We start from the raw sequence: 23,089 nt of genomic DNA on the forward strand, positions 1-23,089 counted from the left end.
GCCAGTTGCTCGGCCACCATCGACCAGACGTTTTCAGTTGTTGAGAGGTCTGGAGAATGTGCTGGCCAGGGCAGCAGTCGAACATTTTCTGTAACCAGAAAGGCCCGTAGAGGACCTGCAACATGCGGTCGTGCATTATACTGCTGAAATGTAGGGTTTCGCAGAGATCGAATGAAGGGTAGAGCCACGGGTCTTAACACTTCTTAAATGTAACCTCCAATGTTCATAGTGCCGTCAATGCGAACAAGAGGTGACCGAGACGTGTAACCAATGGCACCCCATACCATCACGCCGGATGATACGCCAGTATGGTGATGACGAATACACGCTTCTAATGTGCGTTCACCGCGATGTCACCAAACACGGGTGCGACCATCATGATGCTGTAAACAGAACTTGGACTTATCCGAAAAAAATGACGTTTTACCATTCGTGCATCCAAGTTCGTCGTTGAGTACACCATCGCAGGCGCTCCTGTCTGTGATGTAGCGTCAAGGGTAACTGCAGCCATGGTGTCCGAGCTGATAGTCCATGCTGCTGCTAACATCGTCGAGCTGTTCGTGCAGATGGTTGTTGTCTTGAAAACGTTTCCATCTTGACTCAGGGATCGAGACGTGGCTAGACGATCAGTTACAGCCATGTGGATAAGATGCGTATCATATCGACTGCTAGTGATACGAGGCCGTTGAGATCCAGCACGGCGTTCCGTATTACCCTTCTGAACCCACCGATTCCATACTCTGCCAACAGTCATTGGATCTCGACCAACCCGAGCAGCAATGTCGCGATACGATAAACCACAATCGCGATAGGCTACAATCCGACCTTTATCAAAGTCGGAAAAGTGATGGTACGCATTTCTCCTCCTTACACGAGGCATCACAACAACGTTTCACCAGGTAACGCCAGTCAACTACTGTTTGTGTATGTGAAATCGGTTGGAAACTTTCCTCATGTCAGCACGTTGTAGGTGTCGCCACCGGCGCCAATCTTGTGTCAATGCTCTGAGAAGCTAATCATTTGCATATCACAGCATCTTCGTCCTGTCGGTTAAATTTCGCGTCTGTAGCACGTCATCTTCGTGGTTTAGTAATTTTAATGGCCAGTAGTGTACAAACCTGCGAATGTGAACTGACAACCTAAATGTGCTACTGAGCTCAAAGCCACAGCACTTAACATGAAATTGAAAAGAAATTTGTGTGTGTGAAAACCGATCTCAGTCATAAGCAAACAAATAAGCAAAGCAATAATTTCACGCTAAGTAGACGTGATCAGTGCGAACTGTTTGAAAGGAAAAGTAACTGTATAAAAAAAGCAAAGCGTAATTCGACCTGTATAAGAATGTAACCTGAAACAAACGAATATTTCTGCACTAACGTATGGTCCTAGCAAAATAAAAAAAAGACTGATAGAACCTACATTGCGCAAGGGAAACAAATCAGTGACTTATTTTGAATCTCAACTGCAAAAAGAAGTACTGGCAGAAGCAGCAAGAATCCGCAACAGCTAAAAAAATACTGCTAAAAGCTAACTACAGTTGGTCCACCGAAGTAGGGCTCATAAGCTTGGCACATAATGCCAATGAATCAGATGACTTAACCATTAAGTACTGAAATTTAAGTTAGGAAGGAACTTATCAATGAAAAAAATTATAGAACCTAATATGTAAATTCATTTAGTGTAATAACTTCCATGGTACAGTAAATTAAACCAGAAGATCAGCCAACAGAATAAGTAAAAAACTCGACTATGATGAGGGTGAAGTGGACCAACAATACAAGTGTACAAAAATAAAAATAAACTTTTTACCTCATCAAGTAATACCTTGTTCTATATTTCAAAACCTTCTTTATGTCCGTATACTATCCAACCATTGTTCTAAGTCATCACTTCTCCTTGTAATAAATATGCAACTCACATAGTCTCAAAAGGGCGTCCATGCTTTACACTGTACACTGAATGAATCTCGCCTAGTGCACACGGCAGCTTTCCACTACTGTTTGTCAAATATTCTACGACTCCACAGTTTCACAACTCATTTCACTCTCTAAGCCTCGACTGAGATCCAGCCACACGATAAACGTCCTAACAAAACAATATGATCCAACAACATGTAGATCACATGGCGGGATTAAGAACTTGTATGGAGCAAGGAATCCTGTTCCCAGAGCCACCCCCTCCTCCCTCCCCCCCCCCCCCCCCCACCAAGCTCCCGAAAGAAATGGAGAGCAATGTTTAAGGTATTAGAAGAGTATTCTAGAGTAGCGAGATTCTAATCTCCATCCAGTGAACCTCATTCTGATTTTCCGTAAATCGCTTAAGGCAAATATTGGAATGGTTCTTATGAAAAGGACTCGAGCAACATCCTTCTCCATCCTAGTCCACTCTAAACTTCAGTTTCCTCTGCCTTGCCTTCATATCCACGGAACACCAAATCTTCATTAAGTTTCATATTTCCACCTATCTGAATCCCATAATTTGTCCAGAAAAATCGTCTTGCAAAAGTATCCCTCAACTGTCACATTACAGATACTTTTCCAAAGCGTCAATCCCTACACGGATAATCGGTGGCTGATTAAGATGCCGAAACGAATTACAGCCCGATAAAAGATACACGATTATTACTGAAAATGAAATTATTGTACGACAGCTGATAAGCGCCGCGACTCTTTTATTCCACTGAAAATATAAATAAATGCGACCAAGCGTTCATAGTTGGTTTAGGAAAATGTGACGACATTCCTGTCAGCAAAAAAACTAAAGATCGATATAGTTCGATAAGCAGGGATTAGCTGGAAGTGTAATGTGCGAAGGAATAAAAACAAAATTTTATTCCGCAATAACCACCATGCACTGTTCTTGTCATTTTATCTTACGTTCAGTTCGCTATTATTAAGACACACTTTAGCATGTCATTAACCAAAGTATCAGCAACTGACACCACATTTCCACTGAGAAGCTTTTTTTTCTCTTCAGAAACGTTATACTTTGCTTCAAGTTCCAAAAAAGCACGCATTTGTTGGGTAATTCTTAACTACAACGACGAAAGCTGTAATGTAATTCCATGTACAAAATGGGTAAAAAAGACGTTACCTTAAATATGCCGTACAGTAACTTGTGTCGGTAGAGGTCTCCCATTTTGACATAGTTTTAACAGACTCATCACTGTAAATTAACTAGTTGTAAGACTTGTACCGTCTTACGATAATATCGGTATAGTTGTTGTTCTAGTCGAACCGTCAACAAATTTTAGTTGGTAGCGTGAAAATTGCTGCTTGGTGCCCCTTCATCGATGCCTTCTCACATTTCCTCCTGAAACAACGGCTGTTTTGACGTTGCTTAGCACGGCTGTGTCACGTCTATTCACTGTAAATGTTCGCGCGACCGACTGTCCACAGCGTGCACATGCAGTGACCTAGATGGGGTCTATTTGGAAATACTGGTTTATACAGGTGTTGTGATGCTCCTGCGTCAGCTACCAAAGCGCTACGCGTATCTACCATTCTGGCGTAAATGCACCTCTCCATGTCGCGAACGAACAGAGCAATGTCACTCTGTCACTCACGCTTGATGTGCTAACGCAGACACGCGCGCTAACTATCTCCTCGCATAGTATCACTTGTCTTTCTGAGCGTGGAACGATAGTACTTTAATGGTGTTGTGAGGTTTCAGATGACTGTTAAGGCAGACATTATTCGCAGAACACTTCCGTTATGCAATGTGGATTTTCAGTAAAAAGTAATTTGAAGTGTAAATTGTAAATGGTTGCTGCTACACCTAGGACCAGTTGCTGCACGACCTACTCCACGCGTTGTTTTCGAAGTCATGTTGGCCGCGCGCTGTAGCCACGAGGTCTGGGGCGAATTGCCACGGTTCGCGCGGCTACCCACGTCGGAGGTTCGAGTCCTCCCTCTGGCATGGGTGTGTGTGCGTACGTTAGTTTAAGTTATATTAAGTACTGTGTAAGCCTAGTGACCGATGAGCTCAGCAGTTTGGTCCCATAGGAACTTACGACAAATTTCCTAAATTTCCAGTCATGTTGCGCAGCAGATTACCTCACAGAATTTTTGCCTGTTATTCAGTATCACCAGTTATGTGATCACATTCTTGTATTTAAATACGAGCAGTGGTTAATTTCTAAAATCTTAGGTGACGCATTGCACTTCTTCAACCACATACTCTCCCTTCTCCCCCCTCCCTCTCCTCCCATGTCGTAAGACACAAGTTTAAATTTTTGAAAACATGTAATGAAACTTACAACGCAAAATCATTTTTTTTAACACAACACTGTTCTGAAATTCAGGTTTTTAACGTAATTTTTACAATCATAACAATAAAAGCGCAATGTTTAATATAAACAACTGGTGCCACAGTCTGTCCCCGCTGCAGTGTCACTTTGCTCCCTAGCCCTACTCGATACATACAGCCACAAGTCGGTAGTCTTCATGACTGTGGCTCCATTTTCTCCACTACTGCTAGCCGCAGCGTTCAAACAGTTGCCTTTTAGCTGCTCTATGATGCTTACGTTTTGGACGTGCACTTGTATTCCCACGTTTTAGAAAAGCTCACCATGAATTATCTGGAAACTTAAATTTTCTGAATGAAGTATTTCATTAAGTAACATATTATTCTAGTTACACCGCACCTCGGCCCACGCCACTGCCTGTTGTATCACACTGGCCACCCACAGTAAAGTTCAAGATCCGGCGCGTTCCGGCCAAAATTAAATCATGAATATGAATATTTTACTGAAATCATGCTCCTTCTTTTCATCGGTACAATTCCACTACAGAATGAGAGTTTCACTCTGCAGCGGAGTGTGCGCTGATATGAAAATTCCTGACAGATTAAAACTGCGAGCCGGGCCGAGACTCGAACTCGGGACCTTCGCCTTTCGCGGGCAAGTGCTCTACCAGCATTCTGGAAACATCCCCAGGCAGTCGCTAAGCCATGTCTCCGCAATATTCTTTCTTCCAGGAGCGCTAGTTCTGCAAGGTTCGCAGGAGAGCTTTTGTGAAGTCTGGAAGGTAGGAGACGAGGTACTGCCAGAAATAAAGCTGCGTGGAGAGAACGTCAGTAGTGCTTGGGTAGCTCAGATGATGCCGGCACGGTAGCTCAGCGTGTTCAGTCAGAGAGCTTATTGGCCTCTGTAATAAAAAACTGGTGAAAGTATCAACAACGAACTTGAACGGATGCCATGCGACGTCCGCAGCGACAAAACAAAATGTTAAAATTTTTTTTAAAAAAGTGGTAGAGCAGTTGCCCGCGAGATGCAAGGGTCCCGAGTTCCGGCACGCAGTTTTAATCTGCCAGGAAGTTTCAAGAAAATGCAGAAGGAGACGAACACACTTTACAGCATTGTGTCCAGCATACAGTAGAGGAAGGGTTCGGAGTTTATGAGTTTTCGATTCAGTGTAGCCATTTGTTCAGATCCGATTTATTTTGGCAAAACAGTAGCTAGCGTGAACAAATCTAGTCTTGATTAAAGAATATTTACAGTGTATCAGCATAATAACGCATCCTGTCACAAAGCAGCATCTTTGAGGCAATTAGCCGGGGTGGCCGAGCGGTTCTAGGCGCTACAGTCTGGAACCGCGCGACCGCTACGGTCGCAGGTTCGAATCCTGCCTCGGGCATGGATGTGTGTGATGTCCTTAGGTTAGTTAAGTTTCAGTAGTTCAAGGTTCTAGGGGACTGATGACCTCAGAAGTTAAGTCTCATAGTGCTCAGAGCCATTTGAACCATCTGAGGCAATTGTTTGTGCACATCAACATTCTTGAATTTGATTTTTCTGCCCAGAGTCTCGACTTGCAACAGGTGGAACACCTCCAAGATGAGTTAGAGTGTCGACTTCGCTACAGACCCCAGCAACCAACATCACTGTCTCCTATGGTTTCGGCTCTTGAGGATAAATGGACTGCCATTCGTACACGGAACTCCGGACACCTCACTGAAAGTGTCCTCAGTAAATTTCAGGCTGTCACAAAGGTGAACGGTTAACATACCCATTATTAACGTTCACTAATAGATGTCTGCATACTTCTCCTTATACAGTGTACTTTGGGTTGTTGCCATGAAATGTTAACCATTTTCATATCGAAGCACGCTAATCTGACTTGTACTGCATGCCACTTTGGTGATGCTGAATTTTTATTGCTAGTTGTGTAGAAACTTTAAATAATTCTCAACTTAATTCCAAACTAAAACTCCTCTTCCAACCAGTTCTATGCTGGCTTTGGTAAAACTTAAGTTACAGTATACGTACTATCTGCATATGGCTATATGGAACTCGATAGTACTGCAATCGCATCGTCCTATGTGGGTGGCCAGTTATGTTTTGTGATGATCAGCAAGCTTATACTAACCACAAACAGAATAATTAGTACACTTGCAAACAATAACACATGATGTAAAACGAAAATAAGAAAATGGAAACAACTGTTAAATATGTAAGGTAACACACAATAATTATATTAAACGATGTCTGAAAATGTAACCGATGCAACATGAGAAGTGCGTGACGCTTCAGATATTTGTATTGTTTTGCGTCCTGAATATTACCACTTGCCTGAGAGATACTTGAGTGGCAAAATTTTTTTTGTAGTTGCCCAGGAGTCGAGGTATCATAATGCATAGCAAAGTTCCATATCTTCATAACTGTTGGGACACATTTGTCTGATTGTATTTTGCCACCTCTATGCAGATGTGCAGGTTACTGTCCACGCCCCACTATGAACTGGATTCTGCCTCTACTTGTGTTCATATTCTATACTTATTTCTTTCGTGACTGTTTGGGAACGAATCATAAACTAGACGGTCAGAGTGTTAATTTCCCTTCCCCTTTGCCACTTACTCGTTTTGTAGCAGATGCACTGGATCCTCGTGAGCTGTTTCACTTTCCCAATACCACTGGGCTTTTTTCCTGTACTTGACAATTATGCCCGACGGTTAAATTTCCAGTTCAAAAAGGGCGATATCTGGAAGCAGCATGGAGAGTTAGGTGAAAAGTTGCAAATTTTATTTCATTTACATTGACATTAATACTCCCAAAGTGTCATCAGGCGCAGTGAACCACGCGCACCGCTACGTGTATCACACTGCTCCTTTCTCATTTCGTGATACAGTGGCGAATGGTGCCTAGGTGCTTAATGGACGTGCCTGCTTCAAACAATTGTTCCACAGCCGTTTCGTCGTATACAACGAGACTCTGTAGGTGTCGCTACTATTTTCTAGCGTTGCAACTTCTCTATGTACAACAGGGTAGGCCGTGAACTCTCTAATGGAGTTTCTGGCGATATGAGCGTTGTCACTTTTGCATATTTTGAACAGAAATGGTCCTGTAACAGTCACCTGGACTACAGTAGTGCCGATTTTCCTTTTACGTCTGAAGATTTCTATCTAAGAAAGACTTGATACATTCTGTTTGACAGAAATATTTCAATCCAGTCACAAAGCTGGTCTGACATTCAGCCTCTGTATTTTGCTCGTTAGGTGACAGAGCGGAACTGTATCCAACATATTTACCTAAATCTGAAATAACAGTAACAGTAGAACGGGCTGGCCAGTACTCAGGCTTTTGTTGTGACATAGCCACGTTAAACGCTCCCAGGAACAATCAATATTATTGTAAGCAGGGATGCCACCTCATTTTTGAGTTAATAAAGTGTATTGGTTCCTAAAGGCAGGAAAAACGTAGATTGTATCAAAATAAAGTATTAACTGTTTTACTTAACTATTGCATTTTTAAAATAAATATATTTTATTTTTTTAGCAGTATTAAAGAAATAACGATTACAGCATCTTTGCGTTATGTATGTAAGTTACGATAAACAAATCATTCTTTTTAAATCAAATTCAGAGACGCTTTGTTTCTTTCAGTCCACCACTTAATACTCGCATTCATCATAGAAACGTCCGCCCCTAGTAGCTAAGTGGTCAGCGCGACGGAATTTCATACCCAACAGCCCGGGTTTGATTCCCGGCTGGGTCGGAGATTTACTCCTCTCAGGGACTGGGTATTGTGTTGTCCTAATCACCATAATTTCATCCCCATCGACACGAAAGTCGCCTAAGTAGAGTGAACTCAAAAGACTTGCACCAGGTGAACGGTCTACCCGATGGGAGGCCCTAGCCACACGGCATTTTCTTTTTCTTCACAGAAAAAAAAACTCTATCCCTGAACGCTGAGCCGGCCGCGGTGGCCGAGCGGTTCTAGGCGCTTCAGTCTGGAACCGCGCGACTGCTATGGTTGCAGTTTCGAATCCTGCCTCGGGCATGGATGTGTGTGATGTCCTTAGGTTAGTTAGGTTTAAGTAGTTCTAAGTTCTAGGGGCTGATGACCACAGATGTTAAGTCTCATAGTGCTCAGAGCCATTTTGAACCTGAACGCTGAATTGGCGGGAATCGACAACAGAAATGAACTTACTTTGTGCAAATTTGTGAAATCATAAGTTGTTTTATTGAATATTTGTTTCCGTTTTTGTGCAGTGGATAATCCTGCAAAACCTTCAAAAGTATATACTTAATCATATAACTTGTTTAGTAATAGTATTTCCCCATAAACATTATCCATATTTAACTTTATTTTTTTGCAGTTTTAAATTTTGAATTATGTCAACACTATGGTCAAAGTCAATGTGGCTTTTTAAATCTATTTTTATTAATGTATGTACATAAATAGTTTGTGTTACTTCTCCCAAACCATTTATTTTTGTAATCTAGAGCTTTGTCAACAAACGGTTAAAAAATTATGAGTTTTACTGATTAGTTCAAGTGAAGGCAACAGTTATTTTTTGGTCTATTTAATCTCCTTAGAAGAGACCTTGTTTCATTTTTGTTGCACCGATTTCAAGATTACCTCTGATACTGTGCACGCTCGAGGTTCTTATGCTGTTACATTCCAGCCATTTTACAGTTTTACTAAACAAATTTTGAAAACGGCTACAAAAATTCAAGCAAATTTTAGTCAAGCCATTGTCAGTGTTAAATATGAATAAGATTTGTAAAACCATTTGGACAGTTTTCTCTTAAACTTACAAAATAATTTCTGATGTCCTTTGATAGGGATACAATAAGTGCACAGTTTACAAAATTTGTCTTATCCCTGATTCACTATTACGTAATGCTATAAAACCGAATAATCGTACTTTATTGCGCTGATTCCACCTTACCAGAAACAAACTGAAACCCGCAACACAAGACTTTTACCACGCGACAATAGTGCCACAACTGTTATACCCCAGAGGTCGGCAGCAGTCGTCCCTCCAAGGTCGTGATATGTTGCGAATAGTGGTGGTATGCAACGAACAGTCCTTTAGAGTCCGTTGGTTAACTTTTCACAAAGTAAATAATCCACAGAGAGATGTTTACTTACATCACACAGTCTATCAGACTCGTAGGTGGTACTTAATAGTTGCAAAGGATACGAAATTAACGGGTTCTCACTCTTCCTGAATTGAATTTTTGACGAGAAACTTTGACCTGAGTACCTTGGCATTTGAGGTTAGGTTTGTGTTAAAAAACGAGTATTCATTTCATGGTTCAGTTACTTGGCCTATCTGTTACACGCTAGCTTACACTGAACTTTAGTGGTCTTTTAATGATTTAAAGAAAATGAATCCAAGAAAAAATAAAACTACAAGAGCATGCTGAAAAGTAATGCGTCCGAATTTCTTGTGAAACTTCTTAAATTATTTTAAATAAAACAAACGTTATTAAGATTCTACATATTTATTCTTCATATCTACATATTTATTTCTCATTGTAGTCACTCTGGCGACGAACACATTTCTCCCAACGAGAGACCACTTTGTTGATACCGTCACTGTAGAATGTTTAACATTGTTGACGGCGCCACAACCTCAACTCTGCTTCCAGCGCTTCTTCACTGTCCAAGTGAAGTTCTCGGACGTATGCTTCAGGTTTTGGAAACAGACTAAAATCGGTTGGAGCCAAGTAGGGACTGTATGGAGGATGATCAATAACAGTGAACCTAAGGCATCTGGTTGTTGCATCGTCCCGGCGGAGGTTCGAGTCCTCCCTCGGGCATGACTGTGTGTGTTTGTCCTTAGGGTAATTTAGGTTAAGTAGAGTGTAAGATTAGGGACTGATGACCCTAGCAGTTTAGTCCGATAAGATTTCATACACACTGGAACATTTTGTATTGGTTGCTGCAGTTGTCGCAACGCTCCTGTGTGGTCTGGCACTATCATACTAAAGGGGAGGGTGCTCCATGTGATGCCGAAGTCTTCGAATTCGTAACTCTATTATAGCCCGTCTGCAGCTCGCGGTCCCGCGGTAGCGTTTTTGCTTACCACGCACGGGGTCCCGGGTTCGATTCCCAGCGGCGGTATGGATTTTTCTTGCCTCGAGATGACTGGGTGGTGTTGTGTCGCCTTCAACATCATCATTCATCACCATCGCTGTCGGAGGAAGGCAATGGCAAACACCTCCACAGGGACCTTGCCTAGTACAGGCAAGTCTCCCGCAACGCTCCTCGGAGTATGGGACATCATCATCACCGCATCGACATAGTTACGTTACACATCACCATGTTACACGACACACTTCCGAGCCCTATAGAGGCAGAGGGCTGCAGATGTCTAGACACGAAGAATAAAGATGTAGAATGTTAAAGTTTGTTTTAGTTACAAATTTCAAGAATTTTCAGGAAACAAATTCGGGGCACTACTTTTCAGCATCCTCTCGTATGTGAAATAAAGTATTTTCATGTATTTTATTGTTCTCATAAAGTATTGAGAAGAACTGCCCACAATAACGAAAAACTGTTTCTTATAAAGTATTGGTGGCAACCCTGATTGGGAGCCGCCAGCTGCTCCTCGGTCAATGTTGACTAGGTCACAAGCGGTCTGCTGACGAGAGATCTCTGAAGCTTTCGAGGTGTCGCAAGTCAGCGGACAATAAGGAGCACCTATCCGCCCATGCAGTCATTGAAATAAATTAAAGATGCTAGGGACTTGTATTTGCATGTTGCGTTATCTGTGCTGGGTAGCACGTGTGCCGCGAGCTGCTCGCGGTACTGCTTGCACATCAAAGACACCGCAGGTTATCGGCAGTAGCTACGCGGAAGGACAGAACGTTGGTTCGGGTGGGTTCCCACGAATAGCAAGATAGCAAGGAAGCCTAACAGTTCTCTCACGGGTAGCTAACAGAGTGGTCACCAAATACTGTCTCAGCAAATCAGGGAACAAAGTTAATTGGCTTGGTTCAAATGGCTCTGAGCAATATGGGACTTAACGTCTGAGGTCATCAGCCCTCTAGAACTTAGTACTACTTAAATCTAACTAACCTGAGGACATCACACACATCCATGCGCGAGGCAGGATTCGAACCTGCGACCGTAGCGGTCGCGCAGTTCCAGACCGTAGCGCCCAGAACCGCTCGGCCACCCTGGATGGCAACAAAGTTAATTAAAGTAATATAGCAACAATTATATTTAAAGGTTATGAGAGAGAAATTCTCACTTCAGGTCAAGAAAAGATTTACTGATGCAAGAAAACATGAATTTAAAACAACCAATCACTAAAAAGTAATTAGAAAGTGGGCAGTCCTGTAAATTGGCTGATACTTCTTGAGATGAACTGATTTAACAGGAAGTGCCGTACGTTCATGACTCATTCACAATATACAGACACAAGATAGGTCAATAATTATATATTTAATACGTTTGCTCCCCCAGTGTCCAAGAGTACTGGTTCATCGCCATATAAGTATATAAGATGAATTTAATAGTATTGAAGAATGTGAATTCGTTTCATGTCTCACACTGAAACCCCAAAACGAGCTAAATATGTTTCTATGCATATAATTTGATATTACCAGTTTGGCCACTCATTAGGTATATGCGTCACACTAGTTTGTATTATGATTTTTAATTTATTATAAAATGTTCATATAATAACTAAAATCCCTACAATTGCTCCCATAAATATATATTAATAAAAATAAAGAAAAGATTCAGAAACAGGACATTCGTATATGAATCAAAATGTTTCACAATTTGATGCTGCAGTGCCCGTGTTGCTAAGAAGAACGATTTAGTGTTCCTTCGGACACGCGTGCAGAAACGACCGCTCACGTAAAGCGGCAAAACCTGGTTCGAGTCCCGACCCGGCACAAATTTACATCTTCGTCATCCCCTTATACAGTTGATGGTTGTTCGTATTCGCAGCTACTAATACCTTTCATATTTCATTTTTTGAAATTTCTCTCCTGTACAGTTTATATCATGGAGTTACCACCTATAGCCCCTACAATCTTCAGTTGTTAGCTATTTGGACATTGATTTAATGTGGGACACAACACGTGTTGCTACCAGGATTGCATCAGACGTGCAAATGATTGTGATACTTGGTTAACGCTTTTCTGAAAGCATCAGTAATGTTACAATAATACATTTTAAAGTATGTAATCACATATTCTGCTGGAGTTATCACACTGCTGACGACCAGGTCACAGTGTGCGAATATTAGGTACACTGACAAAGCACCGATACGTGTTGCTGTAGAGTACCTTCATCTCGATACCAACCCTTTCCTTATTCAAAACTATTCAACTTCTACCTTTACTCATATCTGTGCTTTATAGCAGATACCGTATTAAATGATTCTAGTGTTGACATTTCTGTTATTTACCCGAAATTTTGGCCTCATGACTCAGTTCCGCAATTTAAAACGACGGAACGAGCGAGCGCATACAGCGCAACAATTGAACGGGATGGTTGCTTGTCGGTAATGAGTGTACGAAAACATTTGCGACGCTTCGCCGACCTCAGCAACGTTACGGTCGCAGAGGAATTCCTTTGTTCCAAGATTCGACTGACTTACCTGGGTTTTTTTTCTGTTTCAAACAGTTAAAGTGCAAGAATTATTGAATGATGAGACGAAATGGCTGGTGACTCTTCCGGGTTGTACGTAGTGGTGCACGATAGTTTTCGTTCACAAAGTTTCGTGGAAAGCTGCTCTGGAGACTTTAAGATGGCTTCGCTATGTCATACTGACTACTCTTACCGACTACCGGGTCAGGCGCCAGAGAGTGACATAAATAACATGAAAAAGGAGAGTAGTGGAAGTTTACACGTGATCGGCAGAGGTAATCCTTGTCAAAGATGAAACTTGACTACAGTCTGACGTCCGTTAAAGGTAAAACTTACCTACCGAGTATAGAGCTACTGTCGGTACATGAGAAATATTTATGGATTCTTCTTTTCTGATAAAAACATCGCCATGTCTGCGTATTTCGATGGGGTTCGTATGCAGCAATGAATAATAGTTTGTCAATGTATATAAAATTTTGGTTTGGAAAAACTTCATTTCATTTTCTCCTGACAGAAGAGCATAAGCTGCTACAGCCAATTTTTTCATTTCCTCTAGCCGGAAAAAACTTTTATGTTATTTCAGTAGCGTATCCACGCTTCTCTTCGTCGTTACAATGTAGTCTTTACCAATTGTACACGGAATCTTATATCCCCAGATTCGGACAGAGGACGGAGTTTATCCTGTTTATTGGAGTGCTTTTCTTTGTCGGTCTAAAAGCCGGTCTGATGTCATTTTTTCGTAAAATCTTCCCAGTCTGATCAATTGTGTTTTTATTAAAAGGGAGAGAAACTGCATTCTTGCGTCTTTTTTTATCCTTGTCGTACGGGCCTAGTTTTATTTGGTCGTAGAAATCTATTCACTTATATTTCTGAACAGCCCTTCTTTATTTTTAACAGATGACTTACCAGCAACTAAAAACATCCAGTCGTGAAAGCCATCACTGTTTGAGAGAGAACGGCACACAGGAAATGTCAAAATCAGCAGTATTTTGTAAGTAGCGGTAATTTTTGACATGTTTTCGTTAGGTTGTTTTCTTGTCTGTTTGATACAAATTTTGCTGTTGATTCGAAGCTAACTTTTCTATTAGCTAGGAACTTGTAACTTTCAACATGGCTGAGAAGTGGGTGACAATGCAATATTAACTTGTCTTCTTGTCTGGTGTATGGTGGAGGATACATTGTGTACCACTATTTCTCTCCTTTTTTTCTGTTCCAGTCGCGAGTGTTCCGCTATAAGAATCGTCATTTGATTTGGGCCTTCTCACTATGGATTTGGCGATGTGAGTGCCAGAGTGTGACCGGATGCCCTTCCTATCGCCATCCCATAGCCCCGGCGACGGAATTAGAGTACCTCAGCTGTCTGCGCCTAGTGTAAGGCATGAAATAGTGCAACCGTTTTCAAATGTCTGCGAGTCGTGGAACTGAGGTGGGACGTAGGGACCAGCCCGGTATTCACCTAGGGGGATGTGGAAAACCGCCTAAAATCCACATCCAGGCCCATCCGGCCCTCGTTAATCCGCCGTGCGCATTCGATCCGGGGCCGGCGAGCCTACCCTAGCCCAGGAAGCAGTGTTAGCGCCCTCGGCTAACCTGGCAGGTTTTAGCGATAAGAATGATAACGTTAAGTCTCTGTGTGAGTCCGAATCTCTCTAATTTTTGCCTTCACAGTCTTTTCGCTAGATGTACGGCAGTGGTTGACTCAGGTGAAGAGAAACTGAAATGAACTTGAAATTTACCACATATCTCTGTTGTAATCTCATTGAAACGTTTGAAATCGATGGGAAAATTTCATACACAAGACTAAAATCCAGAAAATAATTATAAAAAATATTTAATATAAGGCTTTTTCAAAGGACTACAAATATAATGTATAAAATATGTGTCGCATATTGGTTTATCATCAATACTGGACATTATAGGAAACAAAACTGATTTTTCTGTGTCACTCATAGTCATAAGAAAACAAAAATAAATAATTTAATTTTACCCATATTTCGCAGCTCCAAACGTGACTGTATTCAATAGACTGGAGGTATGAATTAAAAAACGTCTTTAGTCACAACTTTTCGTGGTTTATTAAGTACACGATACATTTCGGACCCTGTGGGTCCATTATCGGGTGTAATTCTTCTTAATACATGTATTATCTTTTCTCTAAAATCAAACATTTTCGAAACAGTATTATGCATTTCACCTCATTCAAGAGAAAAGTTAAAGCTTGTATCAAGACGAATTACTCCTGATAATGGACCCTCAGGGTCTGAAATACATCTTTTACTTAATAAAACACGAAAAGTAGTGACTGAAGGAGTTTTTTAATTCATACGTCCAGTGTCAAAATAAAGAAGAAACTCATTTCCTACTGATAAACACAAAGAAAAAACAAAAACAAGACCTTACAAAGGATTCCACTGCAAAGACTACAGTTTCATCTCCCTATCATCTTACATAACACATTGTTTATGAACCATTTGGCCCTTCTCATAACTGGAGACACTTTTTTAAGGCAGTTAGGCATGTTTGTTGTTGTGGTCTTCAGTCCTGAGACTGGTTTGATGCAGCTATCCATGCTACTCTATCCTATGCAACCTACATCTTTCTGAATCTGCTTAGTGTATTCATCTTTTGGTCCCCCTCTACGATTTTTTCCCTCCACGCTGCCCTCCAATACTAAATTGGTGATCCCTTGATGCCTCAGACGTGTCCTACCAACCGATCCTTTCTTCTAGTCAAATTGTGCCACAAGCTCCTCTTCTCCCCAATTCTATTCAATACCTCCTTATTAGTTATGTGATCTACCCATCTAATCTTCGGCATTCTTCTGTAGCACCACATTTCGAAAGCTTCTATTCTCTTCTTGTCTAAGCAATTTATCGTCCATGTTTCACTTCCATACATGGCTACACTCCATACAAAACTTTCAGAAACGTCTTCCTGACATTTAAATCTATACTCGATGTTAACAAATTTCTCTTCTTCAGAAACGCTTTCCTTGACATTGCCAGTCTACATATTATATCCTCTCTACTTCGACCATCGTCAGTTATTTTGCTCCCCAAATAGGAAAACTCCTTTACTACTTTAAGTGACTCACCTCCTAATCTAATTCCCTCAGCATCACCCGACTTAATTCGACTACATTGCATTTTCCTCGTTTTGCTTTTGTTGCTGTTCATCATATATCCTCCTTTCATTACACTGTCCATTCCGTTCAACTGGTCTTCCAAGTCCTTTGCTGTACTCCTTAGGAAATTTTCCAAATAAGACTTTGAGATATTGTCCCATTCCTAAACAGTGTCCTCTATGACGCATTTTAAGATCTTTTGTTGAACAGGACGACTTAAAACCGTTCATATGAGCAGGGGCCATGCCGTCTTAATGCATTTGAGATCTGGAAAGTATGGAGGCCATCCCACGCGATTGATACTACACTCGACTAGGGTGGTGCTCGCAGGATTGTGACGATGGGGGCGTGCGTTATCGTCCATCAGCGTGAATCCCGCTGCAAAATATCCACCAGCCGGAACCACAGTGCGTTTAGTGATATCGTCCCGTCACTTGACACCAGTCATCATCCTTGTATTGGCATAAGGGGTCTCCTGCGGCCATTATAGTTCCACACCAAAACATGACTGAACCGCCTTCAAAAGTGCCTGCGATATTGTTATGTTGTATAAGTTATCCTCGTTGCCTCGCCACACGAATATCAGTATTGTCAGAGTGAATACTTACACTTGTTTTATCGAAAAGGGCGCTGTGTCCCACTGCTTCCTAGCCCACTAAGAGTCGACCTCCTCCCCAAACCCGATTTAAAGGAGACGACTCGAGAGGTCTTCAGGCACGTAAGTTCTGCTCCTGGAGTCGGTTCCGTATCGTTCTTAATGCCGCTTGCACTCCTCTAGCTGTTTGAAACTGTTGTAGATATGTAGCATTGTATTGAGGTTTTCTGCTTGTTTTTATACACAAATGGCTCTGAGCACTATGGGACTCAACTGCTGTGGTCATTAGTCCCCTAGAACTTAGAACTACTTAAACCTAACTAACCTAAGGACATCACACACATCCATGCCCGAGGCAGGATTCGAACCTGCTACCGTAGCAGTGGCACGGTTCCGGACTGCGCGCCTGGAACCGAGAGACCACCGCGACCGGCTTTTATACACAGATATCGGTCCTGCACACCTGTTGTTTTTCTTGCGCGACCATTTACGTGATGATTCTGAACTGATCCTGTCTCTAGGGATTTGTTCTAAATTCCAGAGATATCACTTGGATTCACAGCGACATTCGCTGTGATGTCAACCTGTCTACTTCCCTTTCCATTAGACTGACCATTCGAAACCTGTGATCGTTGGTTATTGTTATCCTAACCTAACAACATAACTCTCATAATAGCACATAGAATAGGTACAGCAATGTTTACAAGTGATAGATTGCTATAGACTGGACGTACTGCAATTTCACGGTAGGAAAATGGACCGTTCCCGCTAGAATTACGTTACAAACAAACCAATGAATTGATATCGTGGAGCAGGCCGGTGTGGCCGTGCGGTTCTAGGCGCTTCAGTCTGGAATCGCGTGACCGCTACGGTCGCAGGTTCGAATCCTGCCTCGGGCATGGATGTGTGTGATGTCCTTAGTTTAGTTAGGTTTAAGTAGTTCTAAGTTCTAGGGGACTGATGACCACAGATGTTAAGTCCCATAGTACTCAGAGCCATTTGAACCATTTTGATATCGTAGCATATTTCTAGATCACAACGTTGAATATTAAAGTTTCGGCAACATGCAACATTTATTTTGGCCGTTGTATAAAATAATTTCTCCTAGTTCTATAGAGGCTACTAATCCCATGCAGATAAAATGTTTGGTTCTGAATTTTTAAAAGGTATAACAGTACCTGCAAAATTCAAAGCTAAAAGCCTGGAGCGCATGCAATATGCGGTAAGGAGTGTAGAGAGTCGTCGAGAAAATTCAAACAACAGTTCATGTAATTATTACTAACAGAAGTGAACTATTCATGCAACAGTTATGTACTACATACACCTCATACTGATTTGTGCAGGTATCGCGAAAGTTATTAAGGGGGGTAGGACGTCAAACGGGCCGACTTGGAGTAGGAGAGACACCACGGGACATTTTAATTTCCGCTGTTCATACTTTTTCAAGAAAATTCATAAAACTATGTCAGCATGACCAGGAAGGATTCAGGATTCACACTCGTAGCAGCGGAAGTTCAAAAACATAAGAAAATTTTTTTTTACATGTGAAATTTCATCATTTTTTGACTTACTATTGACTGCATTTGTTGCTATAGGTACACTTTTCTTCATATGTAAGAGAGACTGTTCGATGAATTTTGCACAGCATATAAACCACACTTTCAGGTGTCTGAAACTCTAGAATCTATTTAATTTATGAAAAAATGAATGAGCTGTTAACGTTTTAAACTTTATGTTTAGAAAAATCAAATTTTGTAGTTAATTATCGGAATTTTTACCACAGTTTTTAATAGATTTGGAAAATTCTAGAGTTTCATACACCTGTAAGTATGGTTTGTATGCTGAGCAAACTTCATCAAAGAATCTCTCTTACTTGTGAAGAAAAATGAACCTATAGCAACAAATGCGGCCAACAGTAAGTGAAAAAATGATGAAATTTCATACCCAAAAAAAAAATTCATTTTGTTATGTTTTTGCACTTCCACTGGTATGAGTGTGAATCCTGAATCCATCCTGGTCATGCTGACAAAGTTATATGAATTTATTTGTAAAAGTATAGACAGTCGAAAATAAAATGTTGTGTGGTGCCTCTCCTGCTCCAAGTCGGCCCCTTTGACGTCCCCCTTCCCCCCTCCCCCCCTTAAAATCTCACAAGTGCAAATTTTTAGCACCATCTCTATGTGGTTAGGAATCTCTATGGGACTGTGACAAATTACTTTATATCTTTTCAAAAACTTATTGTACTAAAAAATTTTCACTTAAACAACTTTTTCGATACGGCCGGGAGAGCAGTGTGCTGACCAAATGCCCCTTCATATCTGCATTCAGTGACGCCTATGGGCCGTGAAGATGACACGGCGGCCGGTCGGTACCGTTGGGCCTTCATGGCCTCTTCGGGAGGAGTTTAATTTATTAGTTCGATTCTTTAACGAATACGAAACTTTTCTTAGGATGTTACTGACGAGTAAAGTATTGATAGTGTAAGCAGGCTGTTTAGGTTTTTATATTGGTAACGCCACGTAGCGCTCTGTATGACAATCACTGGCTGTGCTGTGTGAGGTCTGTGGCTGGGTGGCATTGTTGTAATATTCGCTATTGTAGTGTTGGGCTGTTGGCTGTTAACAGCGCGTAGCGTTGCGCAGTTGGAGGGGAGCCGCCAGCAGTGGTGGGTGTGAGGAAGTGAGATGGCGGATTATTTAGAGCGGATGATATGGACGTGTGACCATCAGAGACAGTACATTTGTAAGAATGCATGTCATGAACTGCTATGTATACACTCCTGGAAATGGAAAAAAGAACACATTGACACCGGTGTGTCAGACCCACCATACTTGCTCCAGACACTGCGAGAGGGCTGTACAAGCAATGATCACACGCACGGCACAGCGGACACACCAGGAACCGCGGTGTTGGCCGTCGAATGGCGCTAGCTGCGCAGCATTTGTGCACCGCCGCCGTCAGTGTCAGCCAGTTTGCCGTGGCATACGGAGCTCCATCGCAGTCTTTAACACTGGTAGCATGCCGCGACAGCGTGGACGTGAACCGTATGTGCAGTTGACGGACTTTGAGCGAGGGCGTATAGTGGGCATGCGGGAGGCCGGGTGGACGTACCGCCAAATTGCTCAACACGTGGGGCGTGAGGTCTCCACAGTACATCGATGTTGTCGCCAGTGGTCGGCGGAAGGTGCACGTGCCCGTCGACTTGGGACCGGACCGCAACGACGCACGGATGCACGCCAAGACCGTAGGATCCTACGCAGTGCCGTAGGGGACCGCACCGCCACTTCCCAGCAAATTAGGGACACTGTTGCTCCTGGGGTATCGGCGAGGACCATTCGCAACCGTCTCCATGAAGCTGGGCTACGGTCCCGCACACCGTTAGGCCGTCTTCCGCTCACGCCCCAACATCGTGCAGCCCGCCTCCCAGTGGTGTCGCGACAGGCGTAAATGGAGGGACGAATGGAGACGTGTCGTCTTCAGCGATGAGAGTCGCTTCTGCCTTGGTGCCAATGATGGTCGTATGCGTGTTTGGCGCCGTGCAGGTGAGCGCCACAATCAGGACTGCATACGACCGAGGTACACAGGGCCAACACCCGGCATCATGATGTGGGGAGCGATCTCCTACACTGGCCGTACACCTCTGGTGATCGTCGAGGGGACACTGAATAATGCACGGTACATCCAAACCGTCATCGAACCCATCGTTCTACCATTCTTAGACCGGCAAGGGAACTTGCTGTTCCAACAGGACAATGCACGTCTGCATGTATCCCGTGCCACCCAACGTGCTCTAGAAGGTGTAAGTCAACTACTCTGGCCAGCAAGATCTCCGGATCTGTCCCCCATTGAGCATGTTTGGGACTGGATGAAGCGTCGTCTCACGCGCTCTGCACGTCCAGCACGAACGCTGGTCCAACTGAGGCGCCAGGTGGAAATGGCATGGCAAGCCGTTCCACAGGACTACATCCAGCATCTCTACGATCGTCTCCATGGGAGAATAGCAGCCTGCATTGCTGCGAATGGTGGATATACACTGTACTAGTGCCGACATTGTGCATGCTCTGTTGCCTGTGTCTATGTGCCTGTGGTTCTGTCATTGTGATCATGTGGTGTATCTGACCCCAGGAATGTACGTGTCAATAAAGTTTCCCCTTCCTGGGACAATGAATTCACGGTGTTCTTATTTCAATTTCCAGGAGTGTATTATGACTTTTGAACACTATTAAAGTAAATGCCTTGTTTGTTCTCTATCAAAATCTTTCATTTGCTAACTATGTCTATCAGTAGTTTGTGTCTTCAGTAGTTTGAATCTCTTATTTAGCTGGCAGTAGTGGTGCTCGCTGTATTGCAGTAGTTCGAGTAACGAAGATTTTTGTGAGGTACGTTATTCGTGAAAGGTAAAGGTTATTGTTAGTCAGGGCCATTCTTTTGTAAGGATTTTTGAAAGTCAGATTGCGTTGCAGAAAAAAATATTGTATGTCAGTTTAGTGTTGATCAGAATAGGTAAAAAGCGAAATGTCTGAGTAAGTTCAGTTTTGCTCAGCTGTTTGAAAATGGAATAGTGTAAGAGGTTTATCAGCACAGTAATTCATTAAGTTTTCTAAGGGGAAGTTTCATGATAGCTACTGAGTTTCTAATCACATACGTTTTATAGGGTTCAGTGTCTTGACCAGTACGCCCTACTTCCTTTCGCTGGGGTGACGGAGAGGAACAGCAAGTGTCTGCCCGACTGCTGACGTCACAAAGCAGACGCAGGGAGGCGCCAGTGGCAGCCGGCATCGCCCCCTCGGCCGCCACTGTCCGCAACTCCCCGCGGCGAGCGAGAGATCTCGGCCGCTTTTGATGTGGCGCTAAATCGCGCTTACACGCGCTTGCTAGCTCTCCCGCTCTCCTTCCCCCACCATTCTTTCTTCACCCCTTCCCCTACCCCCACCCGCTTCGCCGGGAGCGACGCCACCGCTGCCCAGACAGCTCGGCCGCGGGCGCGAACCGCCGCCGCCGCCGTCACCGCCATAATTCCATTTTTGTTGCATGCTCACGCGAAAGTGCTGCCCCATGTGAGTGAGAATCGAATGAGTCACATAAAGTAAATTATACATTGAAAAGAGGAGGGAAGGCCGGCGAGCGCGGTGCCGGTCGCGATGGTGGGGTGGGGTGGGTCGGGGGTGGGGGAGGGGTGTCGCAGGAGGAGGAGCAGGGTGGGGAGGGGGGGCAGGAGGCACCGCGGAAGGGTGGCGGCGGCGGCGGCGGCGGGCGCGGGGGCGGCGGGGGCCGGGCTTTTATATAATGACTTTATACATATTCATGAGTTCCAGGCAATATTTGGTGCTTTAATGAAATGAATTTATGCAGAACTGTAATGCTGAATATTTAGTGCAGCCCCCTCCCCCCTCTCCCCTCCGCCGCTCTCCTCCAGCTCCTCCTCCCGCGCCCTCGCGTCATCAATATGCAAACAAGATTTAAAATAGGAAAATGGAGAGACTGTGCATGTATATTCAAAGATTTAGCATTTCATTATAAATGAATAAGAGTGTAGTTGTTTCTTCTCTGTCTCTGTCGGCCGCGGCCGTGCTGTGCTCTTTGTCCGGCCGGGCCGTGCCGCGCCGGGCGCCGCTGTGTTCCGCTACTGCGTTCCGCGTGGCGCCGCCTCCGCTACCGCCGCCGCTGCTCCTTTTGCCGCCCCCCGACGTTCACGATTATTGTTATTATGGCCGTGATTACTGGCGCGCCGCTTTCTTCTTCCTCCCGTGCGCCAGTTAAGACGTGTCGGATCTCCGGGCGCCGGACTGGGATTACTTCGGCTTCGCCTTCTCGCCTGGCGTTTCGCGAGAAGTATGCTCTTACACCAACTCTTTTTTTCCACCCCTTTTATATCCTTTCCCGCTTGAAAGAGTAGCCTCTCATTTAAGAACTCGCTATACTGACTTAAAACGGAGATATTTAGCCTGCTGCAAGACTCTAAAATTAATGTAGAACTGTCCTATCTTTTGCCACGATATAAGTACTAAAGCGCACCTCCTACCTGCGAAAGTAGGGAAGCGAAAGACGCACATCGCATTCTTCTTTACACGGAACCTATAAAATGGACGACCTGCTAAAAGCTAGTGAGAAAATCTTCCACAAAAAAAGTGGTACGCGATTATTGTTATGCTACAAAAGTAATGCTTGCGAATATTTTATGCGAAAATTATTGATGCTTTTTAAATAAAACCAGCGACGTCAACAATCTATAATACATCATTATTCTTCGTATCCATATATTTATTTCTCAGCATATTAACCCTGGCGGCGAAAACATTTCTCTCTACGAGAGCCCAGCTTGTTGATAGCGTCACTGGGTAGAATGTTTGACTTCGTTGACGGAGCGATAACCTCACCTCTGCTCGCACCGCTTCATCACTAAGTGAAGTTCTCAAAAATATTCTTTAAGTTTTGCAAACAGTTCAAAATCAGATGCGACCAAGTCGGGAACCTACGGAAGATGATCAACGACATCGAAACCAAGGCATCTGATTATTGTAGATGTCACAGAACT

The sequence above is a fragment of the Schistocerca gregaria genome, chromosome 3 (assembly GCF_023897955.1).
Source record: "Schistocerca gregaria isolate iqSchGreg1 chromosome 3, iqSchGreg1.2, whole genome shotgun sequence".
NCBI classification, from domain to species: Eukaryota; Metazoa; Arthropoda; class Insecta; order Orthoptera; family Acrididae; genus Schistocerca; species Schistocerca gregaria.